Raw genomic sequence first — 27,638 nt, forward strand, 5'->3', positions numbered from 1 at the left:
CTCTCTCTCTGACCCTCTCCCATTCATGCTCTGTCTCTCTCTGTCTCAAAAAAATAAATAAACGTTAAAAAAGTTTTTTTAATTGACTAAATTGACACAGTAAGCTATTGTTAGACTGGATTTTAAAACTTAAAACTTATGAAAAAACTATTTAGAGGATATATTTTTAAAACAAAATGTTATTGAAAGGTTAATAGAAAGTAGAAGATTGTATATTGGGGAAAGGAAAGCAGAACAGCTACATGAGTATGTGCTGTAATGGGCTTCACGATGAGAAGGGACACTGAAGAGGAGAGAGAAGCCCCACAAATTAATAAAATGTCAAGTAAATGGGTGGTATAAAAATTCTGTGCACCTTTGCCCCTAAACATTGCTCTATGTTAGATAAAACAAAAATTGACATAATATCAAGGAATTCACCACTCTGGCAGGAGAGTTCAATTCTAATTTCTTAATTTTGGTAGGTAAAGAGGGAAACAAATAACGAAAGATATAAACATTTTTAATAACTTTGACCTATGGGGTATGGATTGAGTTCTACACCTAAAAATTAGAGCATAAACATTTTTCTCAAATATTGAACACTTGTAAAACATATTGACACACTAGGCCACAAGCCAATCTCAGGAAATCCCAAATGGTGGCATACCAAGCATATGCACTGGTCGTAACACATGATTTCTTTCTTTCTTTCTTTCTTTCTTTCTTTCTTTCTTTCTTTCTTTCATGTTCAGTTGGTACTTTATTTTATTTTTTAATATAACTTATTGACAAACTGGTTTCCATACAACAATCAGTGCTCATCCCAACAAGTGCCTGTCTCAATGCCTACCACCCTCTTTCCCCTCTCCCTGACCCCCCATCAACCCTCACTTTGTTCTCAGTATCCAAGAGTCTCTTATGGTTTGCCTCCCTCCCTCTCTGTACCTTTTTCCCCCCTCTCCTCCCCCATTGTCTTCTGTTAAATTTCTCAAATTTCACATATGAGTGAAACATATGGTATCTGTCTTTCTCTGCCTGACTTATTTCACTTAGCATAATACTCTCCAGTTCTATCCACGTGGCTACAAATAGCCAGATTTCATTCTTTCTCATTGCCAAGTAGTATTCCATTGTATATATAAACCACAATTTCTTTATCCATTCATCCGTTGATGGACATTTAGGCTCTTTCCATAATTTGGCTATTGTTGAAAGTGCTGCTATAAACATTGGGGTACAAGTGCCCCTATGCATCAGCACTCCTGTATCCCTTGGGTAAATTCCTAGCAGATAACACAGGATTTCTAAATCAATTTCCAACTCCCTCCAAATATAATGGAAAAATCCTTAGAAATGAATAATTAAAACAGAACATATCATTGGGAAACTACAAGGAAGCTATGTTTCCAGGCAAATTTATAGATACAAGTGCTTTTTTCCCACCATAAAATAAAGAAGGTGGGAAAAGTGATAAACTAAATATCCATCCCAATAGATTTTTGAAAAGCATAGCAACAGAACAAAAAGAAAGAAAAAAAGATAATTAAAATAGAATCAGGAAACAATGAAATGGAAAACATAGATGGAACTGAGGAATATCAAGAGAGCCTAAAACTGGAATTTTAAAACAGCAATGAAAATTCTGGATCTCTGGTAAGACAAAGAAAAAAGAGGAAAGGAACCATCAATATAAATCAATATAAATTTAAAAAATGTATATCTGATCTGTATGTATATCTTAACATTAAAAATAATTTCCTTTTGGCACAAAAACGGACACATAGACCAATGGAATAGAATAGAAACCCCAGAACTAGACCCACAAACGTATGGCCAAGTAATCTTTGACAAAGCAGGAAAGAACATCCAATGGAAAAAAGACAGTCTCTTTAACAAATGGTGCTGGGAGAACTGGACAGCAACACGCAGAAGGTTGAAACTAGACCACTTTCTCACACCATTCACAAAAATAAACTCAAAATGGATAAAGGACCTGAATGTGAGACAGGAAACCATCAAAACCCTAGAGGAGAAAGCAGGAAAAGACCTCTCTCACCTCAGCCGTAGCAATCTCTTACTCGACACATCCCCAAAGGCAAGGGAATTAAAAGCAAAAGTGAATTACTGGGACCTTATGAAGATAAAAAGCTTCTGCACAGCAAAGGAAACAACCAACAAAACTAAAAGGCAACCAACGGAATGGGAAAAGATATTTGCAAATGACATATCGGACAAAGGGCTAGCATCCAAAATCTATAAAGAGCTCACCAAACTCCACACCCGAAAAACAAATAACCCAGTGAAGAAATGGGCAGAAAACATGAATAGACATTTCTCTAAAGAAGACATCCGGATGGCCAACAGGCACATGAAAAGATGCTCAGCGTCGCTCCTCATCAGGGAAATACAAATCAAAACCACACTCAGATATCACCTCATGCCAGTCAGAGTGGCCAAAATGAACAAATCAGGAGACTATAGATGCTGGAGAGGATGTGGAGAAACAGGAACCCTCTTGCACTGTTGGTGGGAATGCAAATTGGTGCAGCCGCTCTGGAAAGCAGTGTGGAGGTTCCTCAGAAAATTAAAAATAGACCTACCCTATGACCCAGCAATAGCACTGCTAGGAATTTACCCCAGGGATACAGGAGTACTGATGCATAGGGGCACTTGTACCCCAATGTTCATAGCAGCACTCTCAACAATAGCCAAATTATGGAAAGAGCCTAAATGTCCATCAACGGATGAATGGATAAAGAAATTGTGGTTTATATACACAATGGAATACTACGTGGCAATGAGAAAAAATCAAATATGGCCTTTTGTAGCAACGTGGATGGAACTGGAGAGTGTGATGCTAAGTGAAATAAGCCATACAGAGAAAGACAGATACCATATGGTTTCACTCTTATGTGGATCCTGAGAAACTTAACAGGAACCCATGGGGGAGGGGAAGAAAAAAAAAAAAAGAGGTTAGAATGGGAGAGAGCCAAAGCATAAGAGACTGTTAAAAACTGAGAACAAACTGAGGGTTGATGGGGTGTGGGAGGGAGGGGAGGGTGGGTGATGGGTATTGAGGAGGGCACCTTTTGGGATGAGCACTGGATGTTGTATGGAAACCAATTTGACAATAAATTTCATAAAAAAAATAATAATAAAATAAAAATAATTTTCTTTTTTTCTGTGTTTTACAGAGTAACGCAAGTGATACATACTGTTGAAAATCCTTGTGAAACATTTATTTCCCAGTAGGTATTTGGCCATTTCTTGCAAAAACAATTTTACTATTTAAATATATAATTTAGGGGCACCTGGGTGGCTCAGTTGGTTAAGCATCCGACTTTGGCTCAGGTCATGATCTCACTGTCCGTGGGTTCGAGCCCCACGTTGGGCTCTGTGCTGACAGCTCAGAGCCTGGAGCCTGTTTCAGATTCTGTGTCTCCCTCTTTCTCTGACCCTCCCCTGTTCATGCTCTCTGTCTGTCTCAAAAATAAATAAATGTTAAAAAAATTTTAATAAATATATAATTTAATCCATTCTCATAGGTGTATTGGTGAAAATCTCAGAAAAATAAGTTGGGGAAAAACATTAGAAGTAGTATCTGCTACTGCTCTGGCCCAGTTCCATGCAGAGCTATGGAAGAAGGCTGATGGCTGAGAAGCTCCCCTTCTGGGAGACTGGAGAACAGAATCCTAAGAGACAGCTAGATGGCATCTAGGGAGGTGACCAGGACCTGCTCCTGGGGGCAGCGAGAATGGAGAGACCTGGGGGGACCACGTCTCTCTCCACACTCAAGACTGTGGAGAGAAGAGTCTCCAAGGACTAGATGGGTTGTAGTCTGAAAGGGCAGGGAAAATAGAATGAATCTGGGGCACTGAGGGAGGAAACAATGAGGAGCAGAGAAGCAGCGGAGCCCCTGGTGTTATGCAGCTGTTCCCTCCCATACCAAGGCAGGGATTTTTTTCACCAACAAATGGAAGATCACATTGCCGTGGAGAGAAGACATAATTCTCCTATCAAACACATCTAATCCACATGGGGCTGAAACCAGAACCAGTGTCCCCTGTATCTTCCCTTAATGCCTTTTCCTTTCCAGCACAAAACTGGGCCACATAAGGAAAATGAAGAGTTAAATACATGTGACAACGCTTCTGAGCTAATAGTGTCGGCACCTCCAACAGTCAATAGTAATTACAAAGCAATAGTAATTTCTGGCTTAAACACTCTTTTTTTTGGAAAGAGAGTGCACTAATGAGCTGGGGAGTGGGGCAGAAGAGAAGGAGAGAGTGAGAGAGAGAAAGAGATAGAATCTCAAGCAAGCTCCAAGTTCAAGGCAGGGCTCAGTCCCACTACCCTGGTTTCTTGAACTGAGCCAAAATCAAGAGCCTGATGCTCAACTGACTGAGCCACCCAGGAGCCCCTGGCTTAAACACTCTTAAATGAATAGCTGTTAGTAATAATCACTAGGTTCCTAAAATGTAATTTCTCATGACCTAATATAATATGACTGTGATAACCAAAGTGCATTCACCTAAATTCATGAATTTAAAATGTATAAATTATAATAGTTCTATAGTAAACATGGGGACGGTGAGCAGGCACACTGCCATGTGGATTCTGCCTAGGGACTTATCTTTTCAAATTTGTAGGAGGTAAATCTGAGTTCCAAGTGGCCCATGGACCAGCACTGAAATGTGTTTACCAAAGATAATAGGCACCAAAAACAATTGATGGGGGTGTTCTGCCCTGAGGGGATGGCATGTGACAATAGAGCCCTGTGGTCATTGACTCTAGGTGTCCATTTGTCTTTTATATGGAGAAGGCTAAGGAGAAGACCTTGTAGTCACATCCGGGCCAAATAATGGTCTATAAAAGGAGTGGTGGGACCAGCAGGTATAAGAACAGCTGGCAACAGAGGCGAAAGTGTGACCAGGTGACACACTGAAAGTACCCAAGCCTTTCTTTCCTGAGAGAACAGAGCTGAAGCACAGGTAACTGGAGTGATGTATGACAACAGATTTCTGGTGCGGGTAGGCTATGGAGTGAATGGGAGTAAGCTTCAGAGTCGTCTTCCAGAACCCGAAAGAAAACTTATTGGTGTCCAGTTAGAGGACTTTGCAATTCTCCAGATGCAACAGGAAACTGTAATAGACAAAGAAAGCAGGGCTGCAGTGAGTCACTGAGAACCTCTGTGTGGAGGATTCTGGAATAAGATGTTTCAGAGTGACTAGTAAGTTTTGGGGAAATAATTACCCAGGTTTTGGTCAGAGGTCATCAAGAAGATGTGACCACTAGCTGATCGTGAGCTGGCTTTGGTCAATTGAGGCACCTCACCCCTTGCTCCATCCTTGGTATGTGGGTTCTGCTTGCCTTCCTTATTCCCAGAAGCTGCAACAAGGACACAGCCTTGACATAGTGATGTCATGTTGAGCCATTTGCATGTTACACCTGACTGAACCCAGTAACAGCCTCTGTATAAAAGCTTTTAATATTTGGCTGCTTGTGTGAGAAAAACTACTTGTCTCACAGCTGCCCTAGCTAAGCCTTATAAATAAATTCTCTTGTTCATTAAAACTGCCACCTACCAATCTGGTGTGACCTGTTCCTTTCCCTGCCTGCCAAGTGTGGAGGCCAGTTTGATTACACCCAGGAAGCTCCCCAAGGAGGTTGCAAAGCATTAAATCAACTGGCTAGTTCTTCCTACAGGAGAGTTCTTATGAACATTGGATCTGTTTCTTTCAGATTCCCCCAGTATTCTGATCAGCATCAGAAGTAGTAAAAGTGGCCCTTCTGACGTGTTCTCAGCTGTGCCCTCTCCAAATTGCCCACCTGTGTGGTGTTCAACTCCTTAGTCCCCTCAGCTGTGCCAACAGAAATGCCTTCATGTGCAACCTCCCCCACCACCGCCCCCCCCCCCCGCCACCTGCTGGATGAAAGCGCTCCTAAGAGGAGGTAACAACCCCAGAAGCCATGGGCAACAGGAGTGACAGAAGAGATTGCCCTTTGTCTCATCTGCCCTTCAAAATTTTAGTGCCTATTCAGCCTTTGATAATACTTGAAATGGAGGTGAATTCCTTCCTGGAGGTGTTCACTGTTCTTTGAAAAACCACGTCCTCCTTTCTGGGAGATACTCCAAAAGTGTTTAGCAATGCCAGAGCCTCAGAAGCAAGAGCAGCATGATCAAGTCCATATTTATTCCAGTCCGTTGCTCAGGATTGCTATTTCTGTCTGGTCACTGATATAAGTGTGGATTGTGGGATCTTGGCAGGTATCGTCTGCTTCTCTAATGCATCATATATTTCATGGTGAACAAAAAAGCCTATGGTTTAACCATCCATTTGTCAGAAAAAGCATTTATTTTGATAATCCCATGTTTCTTTCACATTATTCTGCCTTTCATATGTTTACCAAATTCTTTATAGTATGTGATCACCTTGTGTTCATGAAAATTCAATGAGATCAATTTCTTTTCCATGTAAATCTAAGTAATTCCACTGCTCTCTGTGGTTCGCTGCCAGGAATATAAGAGACAACTTAAAGCCTGATCAAAATTGTTTTAGCCCTTTCCTCTAAAATGTATGTCTTCTGTTTTTCAAGATGCTGATTCTAAATTTTGTGGTTTTGGTTTATTATGTTATGTTATTTTATTTTGTTTTGTTTTATTTTATTTTATTTTATTTTATTTTATTTTATTTTAGAAAAAGGGGGCACAAGAGCATGAGCGGGGGAGGGGCAGAGGGAGAGGGAGAGGCAGAAAGAAAATCCTAAGCAGGCTCTATACTTAGCACAGAGCCCAGTGCAGGCTCCATCTAACGACCATGAGATCATGACCTGAACCAAAATCAAGAGTCAGAAGCTTACCTGACTGAGTCACCCAGGCACCCCATGATTTGTAGTTTTTATTTTACTACATTACTGCATTTGTTTCCTTGTTAGATGCCTTACAGTATTCATGAGTTTCAGGAGATAAAATGGTTAATATGCAAACTCTGGCCTCTCTGCCTCCAATTCATCCTCCTCACTGCCATACATCAAATCACATTGTTATTCTCAGAAATCCCCATGACACTCCAACACATAAATAATCAAAATGTAATCTCTGAGTTCTGAGTCTGACATTCAGGACTTGCATTCATTGCCTTTCCAGTTCACCTGTAAGTATTTCTCTGGCTACACAAACTTACTGGCAATATCTTTGCCCATGCATGCACCTTTCTCTAGAAAGTCCAGCCCTTGCTTCTAACTTTCCCAAGTTTCAAGGCACAGCTTGAATGATACTTGATGAATACTACAATGGGAATACTACATTGGGAATACTTACTGAATACTACAGTGGGAATTAATTTCTCCCACATGCCACATAATTCTAGACCTATATTTTACCATTTATAACAATCTGATTTTGATTATTATAATCTTTATAAAAACAGAATCATTATAGTTAATTGTCAATATAATTAATAATTAGTATTATTAATGCTTAGTATCTGCTAGGTTGGGGAGGGCCACAAATGCTCCCCATATGGGACACCAAATGTGGGTGTCTCCCTATGGGATGGTGGCCACCAAGTGTGGGACAACCAGATTTGGTGGAAGCTGTGGTGCAGGCAGTGAAAGTACTCACCTGAGGCAGCACAAAGGAGATAGTTTATTGAATACACTGCAAGGAAATGGTGGGCAGGACAGCAAGGGAGAGATTGTCTGCCATGAGGCAGTTGGGTGGAGGGTGCTGTAGTTAAAGGGGGAGGGTCAAGAGGTATGGGAATGTATGGAATTTTCCTTTTTTGGTACCTGTGTCTGGGTGTATAATCCATTGGTCAGCTAGGGCTTATGGGTATTTTGAGGTGTGTTTCTTAATGGGCCTGTTTGTCTTCAGCCAGAGGGTTGGGGGGGGGGGTCACTGTGGGCCCTTTTACCTTATTCAGGCTTCCATTGTTCTAGTAGGTTGCCTAAAAGTGGCCTCTGCATTACCCCCTGAACAATTCTGACCCTTAAATGTGTAACTGCTTCATGCTGAATGAGCAGAGTATAGATATTGACTGGTCAACATCTATACTCCAGTCAACATTGGTCAGTTGGAAATTTAATAGGAGTTATGGAAGGCCGAGACAGCTGTGTCAAGAGTTGATAACATATGGGAGTCTCCTTGAGCAGAGAGAATCATCTGTCAGGTTGAAGTTATGGCAGTGAATGAGTCTCAGCACCAGGCTGAGAGGCATGGGAAAAAATAGTAAAACATGGTTAGAATAACAAGAATAAAAAGAAACCCAAATAATAGTCCTTTGACAAAAATCTGCCTCCTGTCCAGGAGTTTAGCGAATCGGTTTTAAAAAAAAAAAAAAAAGGAGGGGTCTTTGAGAGGCCAATTTGAATGATCTTGCCAATTAGAAACCCAGAGATATTTTTGTGGTAATCTGGAATGTATACACAGCATTCTGTTTTTATGAGAGCACAAGTTCCATCTTGTGCAGCAGTTAAAACATCTGATGTCATTCTGTTTTTTAAACCTGCTTTATGCATTTGTATTACTTCAGTATTTAATAGGGAAATGCTATTTTTAGTGTCATTTAGGGCTTTGATCATGTACTTATTAAGAGTTTCCATGTGCCAAGCAACATCTTCCAGTCCTAAAGAGAGAATAAAGATAGATGCTAGGTGATCATACCAATGAAACACAGAATGTGTCCACCATTGTTTTAAATTTGGAAGGTTGGCTAGGTTGGTAATAGTTTTAATAATGCATTGTGTTTCTAGGTGAAGCCCAGAGCACAATGTCCTATCCAGCCTGGGAGATGCCATGGCCACAGGTTAGAGCTGCATAGCCACTGGGTCTCATTAAGAGTCAGCCATCTAGTTCTGGGTCTCCTTGTCTAGTCAGTACCCAGCCAATCAGTGCCCTGGAAAACAATGATTTGTGAGCATATTTCTGATGACAGCCAACCTAACTGCTATGTGCTGTTTGCCTATCTACTGCAAGTATGGTTTCTTTGTTTCCAGCATAGAATTGCTTTTTGACTTAACTGTCCAATTGTAGGGGTAAGCAATAAATATTTATACCAGATTGGATATAGTCCATCCGGTGTATACGAAGAAGCTGGGTTTTGTAACTTAGGCATCTTCTGGTCCCCATTTATTTGTGAGTGAGAGAATTCTGTTAGAACTTTAATGGTTTGAGAGTATGAAAAGGTCTGATTGTGGCCTGGGAAATTCCAGGTGACATTGGCCATAAGCTAGAGGGTAACATTTTATTTTGATATAGACCTATTGTGAAACATAGCAGTATTTGGGTTTTATACCATATGTAAGATATAGTTATAAAAGGAATGCCAATCTGTGCCCTGAAATGGGAAGACCCACCAAGGCAGACCAGAAGTGCTTGATATAGGCAGAATTCCACACATCCAGCAAGCTGTTTAATTTTGAAATTCAGCATAATGCTGTGCCCATTGTAAGAAGGAATTGTCAATGTAAACTGGAGAACAGAGAATGAAAAAGAAAGGTACATCCATCATTATTGTTTGAAGAGAAGTTGTAAGTCTTCTATAGATTCATAGGAGTAAGAAGACACATTAGCTGGCACCCTGGATTCCTGTGGAGAAGGTATAGGTTTAATCCTTCATATGTAAGTCCATGAGGAATGTCTTTCTAACTTTATGGATGTGGGGTACATAATATGTCCTAGTAGAGGTCCTTCCAATTTGGAGTTAAATACTCTGCTGTCTTAGACTTGCAGTCCTTTAAATAAACTGTGTTTCCTGAGTTTTTATGGGTGGGTTGCTAGTAACTGTCAGATCAGGTTTAGGGAGGATATGGTCTGTGTATTCATTAATTTAACAGAACATTATAGTCTTCATCTACTGATAGGTCTACAGTGAAAAAAGGCTTTCTGTATAGTAACTCAAAGGGTCTTACCCATATTGGTTGTTTCAGGGCAACTCTTCTCCAGAGAAGCCCTGATGGTAAATGAATAATCTAATTTTCTTGAGTCTCAATGCTTAAAATCTAGTATCTACAAAGATGTGTTATTGAAACATTTTCTCTCTATAATCGCCCTCATTTTCAATCAGTGATAACCAAATCATAATGTGTTTGTAAAACAAGTTCAGTTTTAACAAACTTGGCCTAATTATTTATATAAGCTCAGAAAGGATAGTGATTAATCATATATATCCTTTAAAATCTGCTTTGCTGGAATTTTTTATAAGGAATCTCTAGATTGAACTTTTAGTAGACTCTCAAGACCAGAAGCCAAGCCAAATACTTGCCATCAGACATGCCTGCAATACCTGTCAATTTGGGTGTATTCTTCTTCTTGAGGTTCCCAAAATATCCTGAGGTTCCTATACCAGCCTGGTAAGATTTCTGAGAACTCTGTAAGCAAGGTATTAGGCCAACCTTCCCAAGAGGCTCCATAAGCTCTGTAAAGTTGTTTATACATGTGTCTTTCAAATATGACATTCAAGTCAAAGCCTTGGTAAATAACCAGTGCTTCCAATTGTGTTCTGTTACAAGGAGCACAGATTCTTACTGAACTTATGCAAATAACTATAATTGCCATGAAAGAGAATACTCTGAGAACTTTTGAATTTCAGAGGGTTCAGGTAGAGAGAAAAGTTAAACACTTCAATTTGTTCACAGAGAGATATTTTATCACATTTCTCTAAGTCATAGATATCTTAAGAGAAAGTTTCCTAAATCTGGAAGGGCAAACATTAGAGAACCAGCAATGTTCAAACAAGAGTTACAAAAACTGTAATCATCTTCCTCAATTCATTTAGTCCCATGATAACTAATTCTTGTTCAGTTTGAATACAGCTTTTTGTTCTGGAAATTTTTACCTATTTTAGTTTTATGCTTTTACAGATATCAAAACCTGTGTTTGTAAAAAGTCCTTTTTATGAATCTCTTGAAAATGAAACACATATCATAAGAGAGTAAGAACAATAACTATAGATGACAAAAAAAACCTTCAAAAATGTACATGGTTAAAGATCTAAGAGTTACCAAAACACATTAAAACTTTCAGAACTGCATATAATCTCTAGGATGGCTATAGCATTTGCCCAAATAACTGTAACCTAAGGCTTATCATTATTTGTTAAACAGTGCTTCTGAGTAATTTAACATAACACATAAAAAGACCTAATTAGTCAAAAAATTCATTTACAATTTAAATCTTGGGGAAGTTTGTTAAAATCTCAGAAAGTTATAAAGAATATGCTTAAATAGGATTATGGATCATCAAAGAACTGATAAAGAGAAAACAGAAACTGGACAGAAAAAAGGGGAAAAAAAACCTTTGTTTACATTTTCTTAGCAAAAGCAGACCAGCAACCCAAGAAAATTTTGTCTTTAAAAAAATTTTTTTTAACATTTACTCATTTTTGAGATACTGAGAGAGAAAGAGTGTGAGTTGGGGAGGGGCAGAGAGATACAGAGAGACACAGAATCTGACCAGGCTCCAGGCTCTGAGCTCTCAGCACAGAGCCCCATGCAGGGCTCGATGCAGGGCTCGAACTCATGGACCACCAGATCATGACCTGAGCTGAAGTTGGACTCTTAACCGACTGAGCCACCCAGGTACCCCAACTTTATCTTTTTAACAGAAAAAAGCAGAATTTTCAATCTTATACCTGTGTACTTTTAAAATCCATTCATTTAAATCTTAGTCCATCCTGACCACACACAAATTCTAAACCTTTCCCTTCACAAACCTTCTACAACTTTCTTTGCATGTAGATTTTGCCCTAAATAAAGCCTTTTCTCTCTAAACAACCAGTCTCATTTTAGGACAAAATTATTTTCTTTTTCCTTCAAGGAATGTATTCTCACTCCTTATCTTTCTTACCCATCTCCTGCTTTCCTACATACAAAGTTTCTTTCCTTATTATTTCCATCATTTTAAATTACATTTAGCAGAATTTTAACTCTTAGAAACCTTAATCTCCCGTGAAAACTAGTAACCAATTGTGAATTTTCTGTTACACCAGAATTCTTCACATGGCAAAATTATGAATCAATTAAGCACAAAGCATGTTTTCCAACAGACCTAAGTACCTTTAGTTTGTCTGAAATAAAAAGTCAAAAGCAGATAAACTTTCTGTTTAGCAATTAATACTTCAGTATTTTATTTTATTTGGAAAAGACTTAACTATCCAATGAATTCAATGCAATTTATCATTTAATTTGGCAAAGCTTCAAAATTTCAGGTTTGGTAGCTTACGTGCAAGGTCAAATTGATGAGGGAGCATAAGGCAGGCTTAGGGCAAAATACAAACTAGCACACTGTCCCCCCCTCCCCCATGGGATGTGTGTGACATTCCTCAGGCACTCCTGGCTGCCCCAGGACAAAGGAAAGGAAAGAAAACGAATGGCCAACTGATGGAGATCACAGTCATACAGGACTTGGGTCTCCATCAGTTGGCAAATATCTTAGTAAATTATAAGAAAAAGGCAATCTTATCAATAGTCTAATCTCTAGAAATCTATAGACTCAATTTCCTGGAGCCCCAACATGACCCTTCAGAGTGATGTGGGGAACAAAGGCAAGAAAGAAATGACAGGTAAAATTAAATTCCTTTATAAAATGCAGCCCATTGACAGATACTTGAGGTGGGCAGAGTAAAACATTTCTCTAGGAACTCCTTCCTGTCTTAATGTTAATGCTTTGCTACTAGGAAAAAGAACCTTAGTTTGACAATAGCTAGGCCTCCAGTATCCTGTGAGTCTTCTTTAGCATATGAAAGTCCCACTGGAAACTTCCCCTTGACTTTACCTCCCCCAACACCCAAATATAGAACTAGGATGTCCACAGGGTGCAGGGCAGCTCCTTCTGCCCATGGGTCGAGTCCCTGTGCTTCAGTAAAATCACCTTTTTGCACCAAAGACATCTTCAAACATTCTTTCTTGTCCATCAGCTCCAAACCCCAGGAGCCCCACCACCACTCCAAAAACCTTCATCAGGATGTCCATGAAACAGAGTCAGACCCACTCAACACTTTTTGCAGATGTCAGGGTTTCGGGAGAAAATGACATGAAGGCTTGCACATATGAAACCTCTGACCATTTGGAGGAATTCCAGCTTTTAAGAATAAAGCTCAAGGGTGATCCTGAAGGAATAGAGGGAGTTTGTCCCATAGTGGGAAAGACTGGGTACCAATTCCCAAAAGGGCATCCCACCAAAGGAAAGGGAGCTCCAACTGGTGGTCATGGTTATACTCAAGGCGTTCCACTGATCTGACCAAGAATTGGACCTTATACCAGGGCACTGGCTTTTCTGAGGTGTCCCACCAAGAAGAGGATTGCCACAAATAGCCATGGCACTTCCTGTTTGGGCATCCCCTGTAACAGGAAGAGCCAGACATTGGGTGGACAAACCAGGTCAGAAAATGGTTGGGGGGCTCACGTGTTTTCCCTTACATCAAGGTGGCTGAATCTGTGAGGACAAAGGAATAGAGAGGAAGGAGCCAAAAGAAGTAAGGTGGCTGAGAGTCAGAAAAGGGTCCCAACCAAATCCATACCATTGTGGGGATTCACTCTGGATGAGCTGCCACTGCCAGCTGTGCAGCATGTTGGGAGCAGACCTCAGGGGATGAGTGAAAAAGCAGAGGGAAGGGGTCTTTTGCCCTCACAGACATGGACAGTCTGAGCTGTTTGCTCTCAGACCTTCAGACCACACCAGGGGGCTGCCCTGGCCAGAGATCTTCAGTTTTCAGGGAAGTACTAGGGTTAGGCTACTGAAGGGCCATAAAGAGAAAAGAGAGAGAGAGAGGGAAGGATCCCTCTGAAGAGCAAAAAGAGAAATCCTTCACCCTTTCAGGCTGGTTCCCTTTGGGGCTTTGATGTTCACTGAGGAGTAACCTTGGCCAGAAGCTGTCAGTTTCCCCAAAGAGTACTAAAGTTGGTCCACTGAAGGAAAGTCCCAAGAAACTCTTGAAGAATCTGGAAATAGCCCTGGACTGGCAAAGTCTCCCTGTATGGACCACCAAATGTGAGGTCTCCTGATGGGGTAAAAGCCAGTGGTGCAGGTGGTGAAATAATTCACTCAAGGCAGAACAAAGGAGATAGAAGTTCATCAAATATACCACAAGGGAGCTGTGGGCAGGACAGTGAGGGAGAGACTGTCTGCCATAACACAGTGGGAGGGGGGCTATAGTTAAAGGGGGAAGGTTTCCATTATTCAAGTAGATTGCCTAAAAGCGACCTCTATACTAGGGACTTTACTAAATGCTTTTACTTTATATTACACCATCTAAAATTCTTCCATTTAAACTTAAAGTTCACACACAAACACACACAAAAACAGTATTTTACTTTGTAACCTAAATACATTGAATATTAATTCTGTAGACCAAAGTAGCCCTTTAGTTATCTTTGTAATACACAAAAGCCAACTTCTAGGACACCAGAGCAGCCTATGCCAATGAAAAGGAGCAGAGAAGCATAGTTCTGTGTGACAGAAAGAGAAGGCAGAAAAGAAAGACAAGGTCTAGAAATCAACTCCCACACAAATGGGCAATGGGACATGAGAGAGGGAAGAGGAAAGAAGGAGAAAGGCATAGAGGTAGAAAGACTTGATAGAGAGATCAAGAGAAAAATGGTGTCATGCCATAGCTTCTGCAATAAATTTCTTTTAACTCTCAGAATTAACCAGCATAGATTCAGCCTAGGACCACACAAACTCACCTGTCAGTTCCCACATGCACTTTCCTCCCACTTAAAGGCCCTGCCCCCACAGTACATTCATAACATACCACCTCCCCTGCCCTGTCATTGCCCACTGCCCACCGAAAGCAATCTGCCTATGGCAATTCAGCCCAGATTCCACAAACCCATCTGAACTATTGCTGGCTGGTGAGAGACTCAGAGAGACAGTCAGTCGGTGGGGAGGATTAAGGTGTTGCCCAAAACTAGTGCAGAAAATTTTAAAGGCCTAGAGGATCCAGGACTCACAATCAGCTCATGCCACACCTTTGGATTTGGGCTGTCACACCAGGTGAGAGGACTGACCACCTTCCTTTCAAGGAAGAAGACCCTCCCAGGCAGGTCTACTCTTGTTACCAGTTACTTGGTCACACCTGCCTTTAATGGCAGAATGATTGAAGTGTCCAAACTCCTCTGTTTGCATTTTAACCTGAATTCCCCCAGGCAATTAGTTTCCTGAAATATTAACAGGTAAATACCCTTCCTCCAACTTCTCTCAGCACTCCTGTGAATCCCTGAAATAACAGGCGTATCTTAACTACACATAAACACTGAAGTCCAGAGAAGAGTAAATAACTGTAACAACCATCGAGTTGATAGATTGCATATAAGCATAGAAGATTCCTGAGTTGCAGGAGGCTTTAGAATGTATTCACCTTCTCATAACTGCTGGGTCCGTTCCTCAGGCTGTCATTAGAGACCTTGGGGTACACCAACATTTGTGATCACATCACATACCTGTTCAGTTCCTGAAACTCCACTATACGTGCTAACTCTCAACCTGCCTGGCAGTCCTACCCCACCAAGGCTCCCATCATTTTGGACACCTCTAAAGCAGGTAATTTCTAACTTTTTCTCCTGGTAAAGCTTAAGAACCATGCACTGAAATGCTAAAAATTAACTGGAAATCTTTTGCAATGATCTCTTACTATATTGGCCTCTCAGCTTCAGAGCTACTAAAAAGTGGGAGTCCTATCTCCCTGGCACATATACAAATATTTCTTCTCACATTTTACAGCTCTAAAATTTCAGTTTTCCTTACCAGGCAACACAAAGCAAACACATCACCCAGTGCAATAGTGGCTGTCAGCAATACTAAAGACCACTGCTCCCCTCTCTAGCTCTGCCCTGTGCCTCCTCCTGTACTCCAATGATCAATGTCTACTTCTGTCCCTTGCCTATCTGCCATAGTCTCAGATAACAGACAAGACTCCAACATCCTCCTGAATCCTGAAGGGATTCACAGCCAACCAATGCTCCATGAGAGAAGACTGGGAATTGGTTCATACTCTCACTTTACTTCCCACCTTCCAGGGTCCATCAGGAGTTCCTGGCTGACAAAACTACTTTCAAATCATAACTTTGGAAGCCATGGTCTATTTCTCCAGATGGTCTCATTTAGCTTTTTGTAATAGTTCTTTTTATCTATCAAATCCACATAATTCTTTCCTGGCAGCACTTACCACAATTCATGGCCTGGACTCATGGGGATTACCTTTTTCTGTAGCATTAGAACATGATAAGTTTAAATCATCTGCCATGTACCTACCACCTTCCAGTGCCCACACATGCTCTCCCCCAGCTCAAAGGTCCTGACTCCTGGAGCCACTGCAGTGAGGTGCATACCTCACCATGGTTGCCCACCACCCACTGGAGGCCCAGAGGCACTGTGGAAACTACCCCCAAGTCCCATTGCTCTCAGATTGCCCTTCCAGAGGAGATGAAAACCTTGCTAGTTCCTTAGTACCTACCAAACTGGAGATCTCAATACAAAGTAGTTAAACGAGTCCTTTCAAGACATGAAGTGAGACACTCAAGAAACAGGAAACTGAGGGAAAACCCTTTGTTTTCTTTATCTTTGACTAAGTTTGGGATCAAAGTTGCAAGATTGTGGCTCTCCTAATACCACTTGGGTTCTCTGAGGTAGGAAGCAGCCTGGAGACATAGGTGAGTGAGAGATCTCTGAAAAGAGAAAAAAGTCCTCTAGGGGTTTGGGGTTCCTAGCTGGGCTAGAAGAAAATGGCACGGTTAGACCTAGAATGAAGTTTCCTTTGAGGTGAGGTTTTAATGGAAAAGAATAGATTACAGACAGGTAGACATGCTAATCCTAGGTTAACTTTGGAAATCTTTATATTGAAACTTAACTATGAGACATAATTTGTCTATTAACCATTTCCTGCCAAGTAACTATTTTTCTGCATATTTATGAAAAACTATACATTTAAAATACATACATGATTCAATTTTCATTTTTTACAAACTTCTACTGACTTCCAACCATTTGCCTGTTCTTGTGATTGATGATGAAGATAAATGAACAAAGTCTGTCCCTGGGGACTTCAGTGTCTAATGTAGGGAGAAATATAAACTAATAAAAAACTATGCAGCAAAGTTGACTATAATAAGGGAAGAGAGATTTATTAAATATTCTCTTTTTCCTTCAACCATTGATTTTTATTAGATCATTTCCAAAATATTCGTCATTTTAATGAAAGGTGATGTGTAAGAAAAAACAATAAGGCACCACCTCTCATTTGCCTATGGTTTGCTTTTGGAGGAGTTCCGTCACTGCTCTGAAGTTTTGTTTCTAGATATGAAAAAAAGGTAGGCAAAAAACCCAGAGATTGCTGGATTAAAAGAGAAAGCAGGTGAAGTGTATGAGACATCAGTAATTCTGTGATAGTGTGATGCCTTTCCAGGAACATTGGTCTAGTGAGGTCTGGTGGTTATAGTCTCAAGGCATTGGACCTCCTATTATTTAGCAGGCAGGTTTTAACTCTACAGAACAGGCACGCCTCCTTTTATTGGGCTTTGCCTTACTGGGCATCACAGGTACTGACTTTTTTACAAACTGAAGGTTTATTACAACCCTGTGTCCAGCAAGTCTTTTGGTGCCATTTTTTTCCAATAGCATTTGCTCACTTCATGTCTCTCTGTCAGATTTTGATAATTTTCTAAATATATCAAACTTTTCTAAATATATCAAATATATATTACGTTTTTCATAGTGATCTGTGGTCAGTGATATGACTCACTGAAAGCTCAGATAATGGTTAGCACTTTTTAGAAATAAAGTATTTTTAATATATTTATGTACATTGGTTTTTTTTTTAGAAATAATGCTATTGCACACTTAATAAAATGCAATACAGTGTCAACATAACTTTTATACACACTGAGATACCAAAAATCTATTTGACTCACTGTATTGTAATATTAACTTTATTGCAGTGGTCTGGAACCAAGCCCTAAATATGTCTGAGGTATGCCTTTATAGGGTTGCTGTAGCTCTTCTGGCCAACTTGGCCTAGAAGACTCTGGCTAAGAAATTCTCAACTATAGAGAAAGGAACTTTATTTCAAACTTGGGGAGCCATGATGTCTAAATGTTTCTGTCTCTTGGATCTTACAGGGTTACTTAGATCCAAGAAAGACATCCTGTCAGCAGCAGCAACAAAGTAAGGTCCTTTTCTGGTCTTTTCCCCAGATACCTGAGCCTTGTTCACCCAGGGGCCCTGAGCTCTGCCCTGCCCCTCACAACCAGATGGAGTATGCCCGAGTCAGGAGGAATACCCACTATAGCAGAAGCAATGTCCTCAGAAGTAATTATAATGCAAATAAAATTACTGTTACTCATTTTTCTTGGGGGCATCGACCATAGAAAATAAAAGTAACATCCTTTCAGGATCTTCCCTGCAGGCCAGACACAGCTACCTCTATCTTATCATCTATTGTGGTCAAGACAGAGTTACCTCTTCTAGCTGCTGGATGGGAAAACATATTCAACACATACTCGGATCCAAGCACATCCAAGAAGCACAGAGGTTTACTTTCCTTCCCTAGGTCTCTTCCTATTTGATAAAGGTGCCTGGAGGTCTGGACAACTCAATAAAAGGCTGTGCGTATTAGGTCCCTTCGCCCACTTTCATAGAGGACTAAATCCATCCTTTGCATACTCTCCACCACCTTGGCCAGCTGGTCCAGTGGCAGCCCACCTGTCTCCTCTCTTTCTCCAATAAAACATGGTTCCCTGGGAGATCCAGTTCACTTGGCACTCATCCATAGCACAGTCTATTGTGGGAGGCTAGGAAGGGCAGAAACTAATGGAAAGAGAAGTGAGTGCCCTGCCAGTGAAGAGAGATAGAAAAGTGACAGAGGAGGAGCCATAAGAGACTGGAGAGCCAATAATTAGAAAGGAAGGAGAGGGAGAAGGAGGAGGAGCAGCTGGAGGTAGAGGAGGAATAAGAGAAGGAAGAGTGGAAGGAGGAAAAAGAAGAGGAGTAGGAGAGGGAGAGGAGGGAAAGGTGACAGAGGAGAAGAAAGAGGATGTGTGGAAATATTGTTGAGACCTTGATGGAATCACTTCTGCTGACTGTGAGGTTAGCATGTAGCAGCAAGTCACACACAGAGAGTCAGGACGCCAAGGCTTTTCTTTCCAGGAAGAGCTTCATTCGTGCTGGCGTGGGCTTAACAGGCTAAGACCCAAAAGGATGAGCCCCAAGAATAGCAGGGTGCTGCCTTTTGTACAATTGTTGCTCCTTTGTCTCCCATATATGGTAACATACAGTCTGAATGGGTGGTCTATGTCACAGAGTAGTGGGGAATGTCATACACACTCACATAGCTAGGTTGCATACCCTTGTCTTGAGGTTTTCACCACATTCCTTAGGGAGGGGCTCTACCACATTCCCCACTTTTATGCTTGGACCTCCTGTTTGGGGTCAAAGAGCATCATCTTGGTTTAGAGGTTTATAGTTCCATAACATCATCACATGTGTGGCCATTTTCCTTTCGATCATTGCCTCAATGAGGCTGGAGACAGACCATATACCCAGGGCAGCTAGGCAAGGTAGGATTAAGCAAGCTCCCAAAATAAAGAGGATAATATCTATGAGGGTTTTGAATTCCCTGAGAGTTGAAAACCATCCTCTAAATAACTCCCAACCTTTCTAAATAAGTCCCAACCTTTCCAGGGACATGAACAACCTTTCTCATTCGATTTGTGATCTCCTCTATGACTTTCCTTCATCATCTATCTGTAGGCAGCAGTTGCTCCGGTTAAACTTTCCACAAACTTCTCCTTCTGAAGCAAGCAAGTGATCTAAGGCCAAGCAATTTTGATAAATAGCATTGCACATTTTGGTTTGCTGCTTGGCTGGCTAAGTTACGAATTCTGGCAGTTTGATTGGTTATAATTTCTACAACTGCTTGCAGTCTGATTATGCAGTTTAGCATGTAAATGGGAGTGCGGTAGCCCCAGGACCCATCCTCTGACCAGATGGCAGAGCCATAATATTGGATTATACACTTGGGAGGCCTTTCGTCATCTTTCCAATTGCCAATCTGTAAGGCACATCATTTCCTGTGAGTCTCCCTGTCCCCATATACTTGGACTTCCAAATGTTCCCCTACTGGCAAATGGGAGCAGGAAGAAAGATAGACAAATAGTTCCCAGCACACATGACCCTGACCAACCTGCAGGAAGTACTGTATAGGCTGTCCTTCCACATATCCAGTATAGTCCACCTGGGCCTGCCATTTGATGTCTGTGTCGACATTGTTCCAGGCCTCTTGGAGATGAGAGAAGTTAGACAAGGGGTGGGGATCTGGCTCAAAGTGATCTTGGGACCTCCACCACAGGATTTCCTGGGTAGTTGAATTATAAAATCTTCGGTCTAGGCATGTTAAGTTTCCAACAGAGATGGTGAACTTTCTTCCCCACGGGCGAGGCAGTTTTTCCCAATAATTGAAGTTTTGAGGAGCCCAAATCCACTAGTAGGACTGGGATATTCTTCTCTAATTATAAGGTTTCTGGGGATCTAATTCTCTAACCCCCATGACCATTGATCCCCTGTGGGGAACAAGTTTAGAGCTTGCACCAATGGGTTAACAAGGCTTAGGATAAAACCATCCAAGATTAGGTAAACAGGGCGAAAGCACCCCCAGCATAGTACACAAGCAGAAAGCTGCTTTCACAGGACAGAAGGTCCAGAATTGGTAAACAGGTAAATGGGGCTATATATAAAGCCCTATGTACATGGAGGGTGGTGAAAACATACTTAAAGTCTGTGTATATATTAACACGTACTTCCTACCTCCAGTTGGAGGGCTTGGGTTAGCACGATGAACTCTGCCTTCTGTGCTGAAGTCCCCTTTGGCATGGCTTTGGCCTCAATGATAGAATTCAGGGTCACCACAGAGTATCCTGCAAGGTGTTCCACCTCTTTCACAAAACTGCCACTGTCGGTGAAATACTCAGTGTCACAATCCTTGAAGGGCTCCTCCCTCAAGTCTGGTTGACTGGAGAATACCTCATCCATGACTTCAATGCAGTCATGATCTATTTGACCTGGCCCAAAAGGGAGTAGGGTTGCAGGGTTTAGGATCGGCACTACTTCTAGGTGAATGTGCAGGTTCTCACATAGCATTCTCTGATATCTCATCATCTGGGCGTTAGTTGGCCAGTATTGTCCCTTGTATTCCATTAATGTCAATACTGAATGTGGCACTCGGACTGTCAGTTCTTGTCCCATAGTTAATTTCTCAGCCTTAGACTCTAAGAGAGCCATAGCTGCAAGTGCCCATAGGCAGGATAGCCAGCCTTGGGCAACAGAGTCAAGTTGCTTGAAGAGATATACCACCAGAGGATGCCATGACCCCAACATCTGGGTTAGGACTCCCACTGCGATGCCAGTACTTTCATGAATGTACTTCCAGTACAAGATGAAGGCCCTAGACAAGATGAAGGGCTTGGACATGTCTGAATGTACAAGATGAAGGCCCCAGACTAGGCAAGGGCCCATTTGTTCTCTTTACAGGCCCTTTGATGTACTTACTCCCATCACAGAGGTTCCCGCTCTGCCCATTTTTTGGGTAATAAAGGGGTTTTGCCAAGACCGAGAAGTTAGGTATCCATATTCTACAGAAACCTGTGGTCTGAGAAACTACTAAGTCTGACGTCACGTCGATGGGACTGGGATGGAACAAACAGCCTGTTTGCCCCCTGGGCCAGGTTGGCACTGCCCCTGGGAGAGGTGAAAGCCAAGGTACTTGACTCTCTTTTGACAGATTTGGGCCTTTTTCCTTGAGAATTATAGCCAGTTTCCCATAGAAGGGTAAGGAGCTGCCGAGTTCCTCCCATGCAGCCCTCCCAAGACCTTCCAGTTGCAGTAAGTCATCTACGTGCTGAAGCAGGACATAGCCATGTTGATCCACTGGGAAAGCTCTTAGGTCTGAGGCTAATGCAGTGCCAAAAATGGTTGGGAAGTTATTGAACCCCTGAGGCAATCTGGTCCAAATCAACTGGCCCTTGTCACCATTTTCAGGATCCTCCCCCTGGAAAGCAAAGATTGGTTGACTCTGGGGGGCCAGGCGGATGCAGAGGAAAGTATCCTTGAGGTCTAGGCATGTGAAGAAGGCAGCCTCCGTGGGGATAAGACCCAAGAGAGTGTATGGGTTCAAGACAACTGGGTGCAGGATGACAGTGGTTTGATTTACTGCATGCAGGTCTTGGACCAGTCAATTATCATTGTTGCCTGGCTTGTGGGCTGGTAGGAAAGGAGTGTGTGTTCCAAGATGAGGGACAGGTTTGGAGGATCCCATATTTTAGAAGTTTCTCCAGGTGCTTCTCTATCCCCATCTGTGCCTTACAAGGGATGAAATATTGTTTTTGGTGGATGGACCCTGCTTCTGGCTTTAGTTTTACAATTACTGGAGATATTGGGGCCAGTCCTGGTATACTGTCTTCAGCCCACAATGCTGGTACTCTGAAGGGCAGCTCAGGTCCCTATTGTGGCTCCTCCATGAGACTCTAGAGGTGCCATGAAAATCCTAGAGGAAAACACAGCAACCTCTGAGCAACTTTTTACTAGACATTTCTCCTGAGGCAAGGGAAACAAAACCAAAAATAAGCTGTTGGGACTTCATCAAGATAAAAATCTGCAGATTGAAGAAAACAACCAGCAAAACTAAAAGGAAACCTATGGAATGGGAGAAGATATTTGCAAATGACGTATCTGATAAAGGGTTAGTATCCAAAATCTATAAAGAACTTATCAAGCTCAACACCCAAAAAAATAAATAATCTAGTTAAGAAATGGGCAAAAGACATGACCACTCTAAAGAAGACATCCAGAGGGCAAACAGACACATGAAAAGATACTCAACATCACTTATCATCAGGGAAATACAAATAAAAACTATGATGAGATACTACCTCACTAGCCATCAGAATGGCTAAAATTAGCAACAAAAGAAAGAACAGATGTTAGTGAGGATGTGGAGAAAGGGAAACTCTCTTGCACTTTTGGTAGGAACTCAACTGGTGCAGCCACTCTGGGGAGGAGTATGAGGTTCCTCAAAACACTAAAAATAGAGCTATAGACCTACCCTATGATCCAGCAATTGCACTACTAGGTATTTACCCAAATGATACAAAAATACTCATTCAAAGAGGTACGTGCACCCCAATGTTTATAGCAGCACTATCAACAGTAGCCAAAGTATGGAGAAGCCCAAATGTACATCAACTGATGAATAGATAAAGAAGATGTGGTATATATATACATATATATGTGTGTGTGTGTGTGTGTGTGTGTGTGTGTGTGTGTATATATATATATATATATGTATATATATAATCACATAATAGACTATTACTCAGCCATTAAAAACTATGAAATCTTGCCATTTGGAATGACATGGAAGGAGCTACAGTGTATTATGCTAAACAAAACAAGTCAATCAGAGAAAGACAAATACATCATATGATATCTCTCATATTTGGAATTGAGAAACAAAACAGATGAACCTATGGGAATGGGGGGGTGGGAAGGAGAGAGAGAAACAAACCATAAGAGACTCCTAAAGACAGAGAACAAACCAAGGGGTGATGGAGAGAGATGGGTGGCAGATGGTTAAATACCTAAGGGGTATAAAAGAGGACATTTGTGATGAGCACTGGGTGTTGTATGTAAGTGTTGATGAATCACTAAACTCTACTCCTGAAACTAATATTACAATATATATTAACGGACTGGAATTTCAATAAAAACTTGAAACCACACACACACACACACACACACACACACACAAGAATAGAATCATTTCTCAACTTCTCATGATCTCCTGTGTTCTCACTCTATTTGGAGCTACTATTATTCTTTATCTGAACCATAGCAAAAGTCTCCTATCTTGTCTCCTTCCTATCTTGTGCCACGGCAATCCCTTATCAGGGAAACTGCAGCAACAATATTATAATATTATACCATCCTCATTGGAATTATCAAGTATCTTCCCATTGTAACAAGAATGAAATCCAAAGTCCTTGCTGTCCTATAACACTCTGCTATGGCACTGATTATTCTGCCAACCTCATCATCTCTCTCTTATTCACTACACTGCAGGAATGTTGGAGTTCTGATGATTTCCTTTTCATTAAAGGAACATTTAATTGAACTAGACTTGAATTGTCAAGTGGGAAATCATACAGCTCAATACAGTTCCACTAGCTAAGCAACCATGTAACCAACTCAGAGAAGAAGAAATGGCATGTCACCACATCCCTGTAGTCCACCTTGTGTGCCCTCCCAGTTATCCCCCAGCCCATAAATATCACCATTATCCTGACTGTAACTCCACAGATTTGCTTTTCTTGTTTATAAAATTTACATAAAGGGGATCATACAGTAGGAATTCTTTGTTGCTTGGGTTATTTTCATCAAAATTGTGTTTGTGAGATTCATTTATTTTCTGAAGGTATAGTTCATTCTTGTAGTAGCACTAGAGTCTTTGGGAAAATATACTGCTATTTTTGTATCTGCTTTACTTTTGACAGGCAGTTTAGTACTTTCCAATTTTAAATGTTTAAAAATGATGTTACTATTGGGGCACTTGGGTGGCTCAGTCATCTAAGCGTCCTACTTCAGCTTAGATCATGATCTCACAGTCCGTGAGTTCGAGCCCTGTGTTGGGCTCTGTGCTGAGAGCTCAGAGCCTGAAACCTGCTTCAGATTCTCTGTCTCCCTGTCTCTCTGCCTCTTCCCCACTCACGCTCTGCCTCTCTCTATCTCTCAAAATGAATAAATGTTAAAAAAATGTTTTGAAAAAAATAAGACAAAATAAAAAATAAAAATGATGCTACTATGAGCATTCACATTTATATATTTTTGTAATTATATGCATATACTTCAGTTGAGTACAAACCTAGTAATATAATGGCTAGTAAGAACTTAGGGGTATATTCAGCCTCAGTGAATACCAATAATTTTTCCAAAATGTGTACCCTACTATTATTTCTGTCAGTGGTATATGAAATTTTCAGTTGTTCCGCACTTTAATTAATCTTGATGGTCTCTCTTTTTCATATTAGTCATTTGAGTGGCTATGTGGAGGTAATACACTGTGATTTTAATTTTCATTTCTCTAATGGCTGATGCACTTGAGCATTTTATGATAGTTATTTGGAAATTTGAAAATACTTTTCTATGAACTGCCTGTTCAAGTTGTTTGGACATTTTGTTTGTTTGTTTCTTGTTTTCTTATTGATCTATAGGAGTGTGTGTGTGTGTGTGTGTGTGTGTGTGTGTGTGTTCTGGACACAAGTCTTTTGTGAGATTTTTTTATATCATGAATAGTGTTTCATCTCTGTGGCCTGTATTTTTGCAACTGTAGCACTGTCTTTTGCTAACCAGAAATGCCTTATTTTATTTTATTTTTTAAAATTTTTATTTATTTATTTTTGAGAGAGATGAGCACAAGCAGGGGAGGGACAGAGAGAGAGAGAGAGAGGGAGACACAGAATCTGAAGCAGGCTCCAGGCTCCAAGCTGTCAGCTTAGAGCCCACTGTGGGGCTAGAACCCACAAACCATGAGATCATGACCTTAGCCAGAGTCTGACACTTAACCGACTGAGCCACCCAGGAGCCCCAGAAATGCTTAATTTTAATGAAATCTATATATCATTTTTGCCACTTATAATTATGCTTTTTATTCTCTGTTTAAGGAATTTTTCCTATGGACAAGATCATGCAGATACTCTTCTCTATTTTTTTAAGTTATATAATTTTACCATTCAAATTTAGATCTATAATCCACATGGAACTAACTTTTGTTTATACTAAGGCAGGGGTCAAGATTTTTTTTGTAGTCCCATGGGAATATTAGGTTGATCTGAGCACCATTTATTGAAAAGACCACCCCTCCCCCGCTGCACTGCCAAGTCACCTTTGGTGTAAATCAAGTCATTATATACGAGCAAGTCTCTGTTCTGTTCCATTGGTCTATATATCTATCCTCACAGTAATACCACACTGTATTAATTACTGTAGCATTAATATCTGGTAGTTAAACTTCTCCAACTTTGTTATATTTTAAGAAATCCTTAATTATTCTTAGTTATTTGTCTTTTCATGTACATTTTCATAAAATTTGTCAAGTGCTACCAACCGAAGTGTGTTATATTTTATGAATACATTCAATATAACCAAATTTTAAAATTGAATTTTTAAACAATCATGTTAAATTCTATAAAAAATAATAGTACTGAGATTCATATGCATTAAAACTATAGGTCAATTTAGGTATAAATAAATGGAAGAACACCTGTGTTCATGCATTGGAGTAAGTTGTTAAAATGTCCATACATTCATTATATTTTCCATTAATGAGGGGTCTCTGCTAAAATTTGGAATGTAGAATATGCTAAATTATTTGGGGATTTAGACTCTGGTTAAAATACCCTTTGTTCTTCCCACAGTATGTAGACTTTCTCAGTATCATAATAAATCTTGAGTTACCCGGTGGGAAGAGGTGGTGCCCAGGACTCTAAAATCATTGGCTTGGTCAGAAAAGTAGCCCAAGAATGAAAGCGCTTCATAGCCAGTGACCAATGGGGAAATTCATATTTTATTCCTTGGAAATACAGGGTACCATGTAAGATCCTTGTATGTCAGTTGTTCCTAAAGAAGCAGGATGGTGTGACACTGAAGAAGGAGAGTTAAGCCAAGCTCTCAGGACAACTTGCCTAGGACAACTTTAGAGGGGAAAAGAATCCCCTGTACAGGAGAATCCTCTTCCATGTAACCTCCCAGTTGACAAGGAGATAGTGAGTGCACTGACCAAGTATCTGCTATATTGCATGGTCCTTTAATTCTGCATGCTCATATGTGTCTCCTACTAGACTATGGATTTTTCTGGGGCTTGGTCTTGGTCTTAGTCTCTATTGTATCCTCCCCTACTCACAGACCTGGCCCCTAGCAGGTACTCAATGATTGTTGGGTTAATGACTTTAACTTAATCTGACCTCAAACAAAAGTGCTAGTGGTGGTGTGTTTGGTGTAGATGGTAACTTCATTTACTCTATATGAGATGTGGGCAAGAGACACTCAGGGAATATGAAGTACAGTAAGACCTAGCTCTGGCATGCCTAGAAATTACTCTATCTCTGGACACTCCAGCCCAGGGACTTCTTTCCTCTTCCTTCCTCATATCCACCCAATTCCACTGAAGGGCAAGGTACACTTGAAGAAAACACCTGTGTCTATATGTCCCTCTGCCTCCTCCATTACACTCTTACTGAATCTTTCCAGAGGAAATAGAAATATTGTTATTTACCTAAAAGCTGCCAAACTGGAATTTTGTATGCAAAAAGGGAGTTTGACAAGTGTCTTCAAGAGTTGATTGATGGGTTCCTGCCTGGCTCAGTCGGTTGGGTGTCCGACTTCAGCTCAGGTCATGACCTCATGGTCTGTGAGTTTGAGCTCCATGACAGGCTCTCTACTGACAGCTTGGAGCCTGGAGCCTGGAGCCTGATTCGGATTCCATGCCTCTCACTCTCCCTCTGCCCCTCCCCTGCTCATGCTCTGTCTCTCTCACTCTCAAAATTGTATCATGTTAAAAAAATAAAAAAAAAGAGTTGATTGAGACATTGGGACAGCAGGAAATTATGGGGAAACC

This window comes from Acinonyx jubatus, chromosome C1, assembly GCF_027475565.1.
Source record: "Acinonyx jubatus isolate Ajub_Pintada_27869175 chromosome C1, VMU_Ajub_asm_v1.0, whole genome shotgun sequence".
Taxonomy (NCBI): domain Eukaryota; kingdom Metazoa; phylum Chordata; class Mammalia; order Carnivora; family Felidae; genus Acinonyx; species Acinonyx jubatus.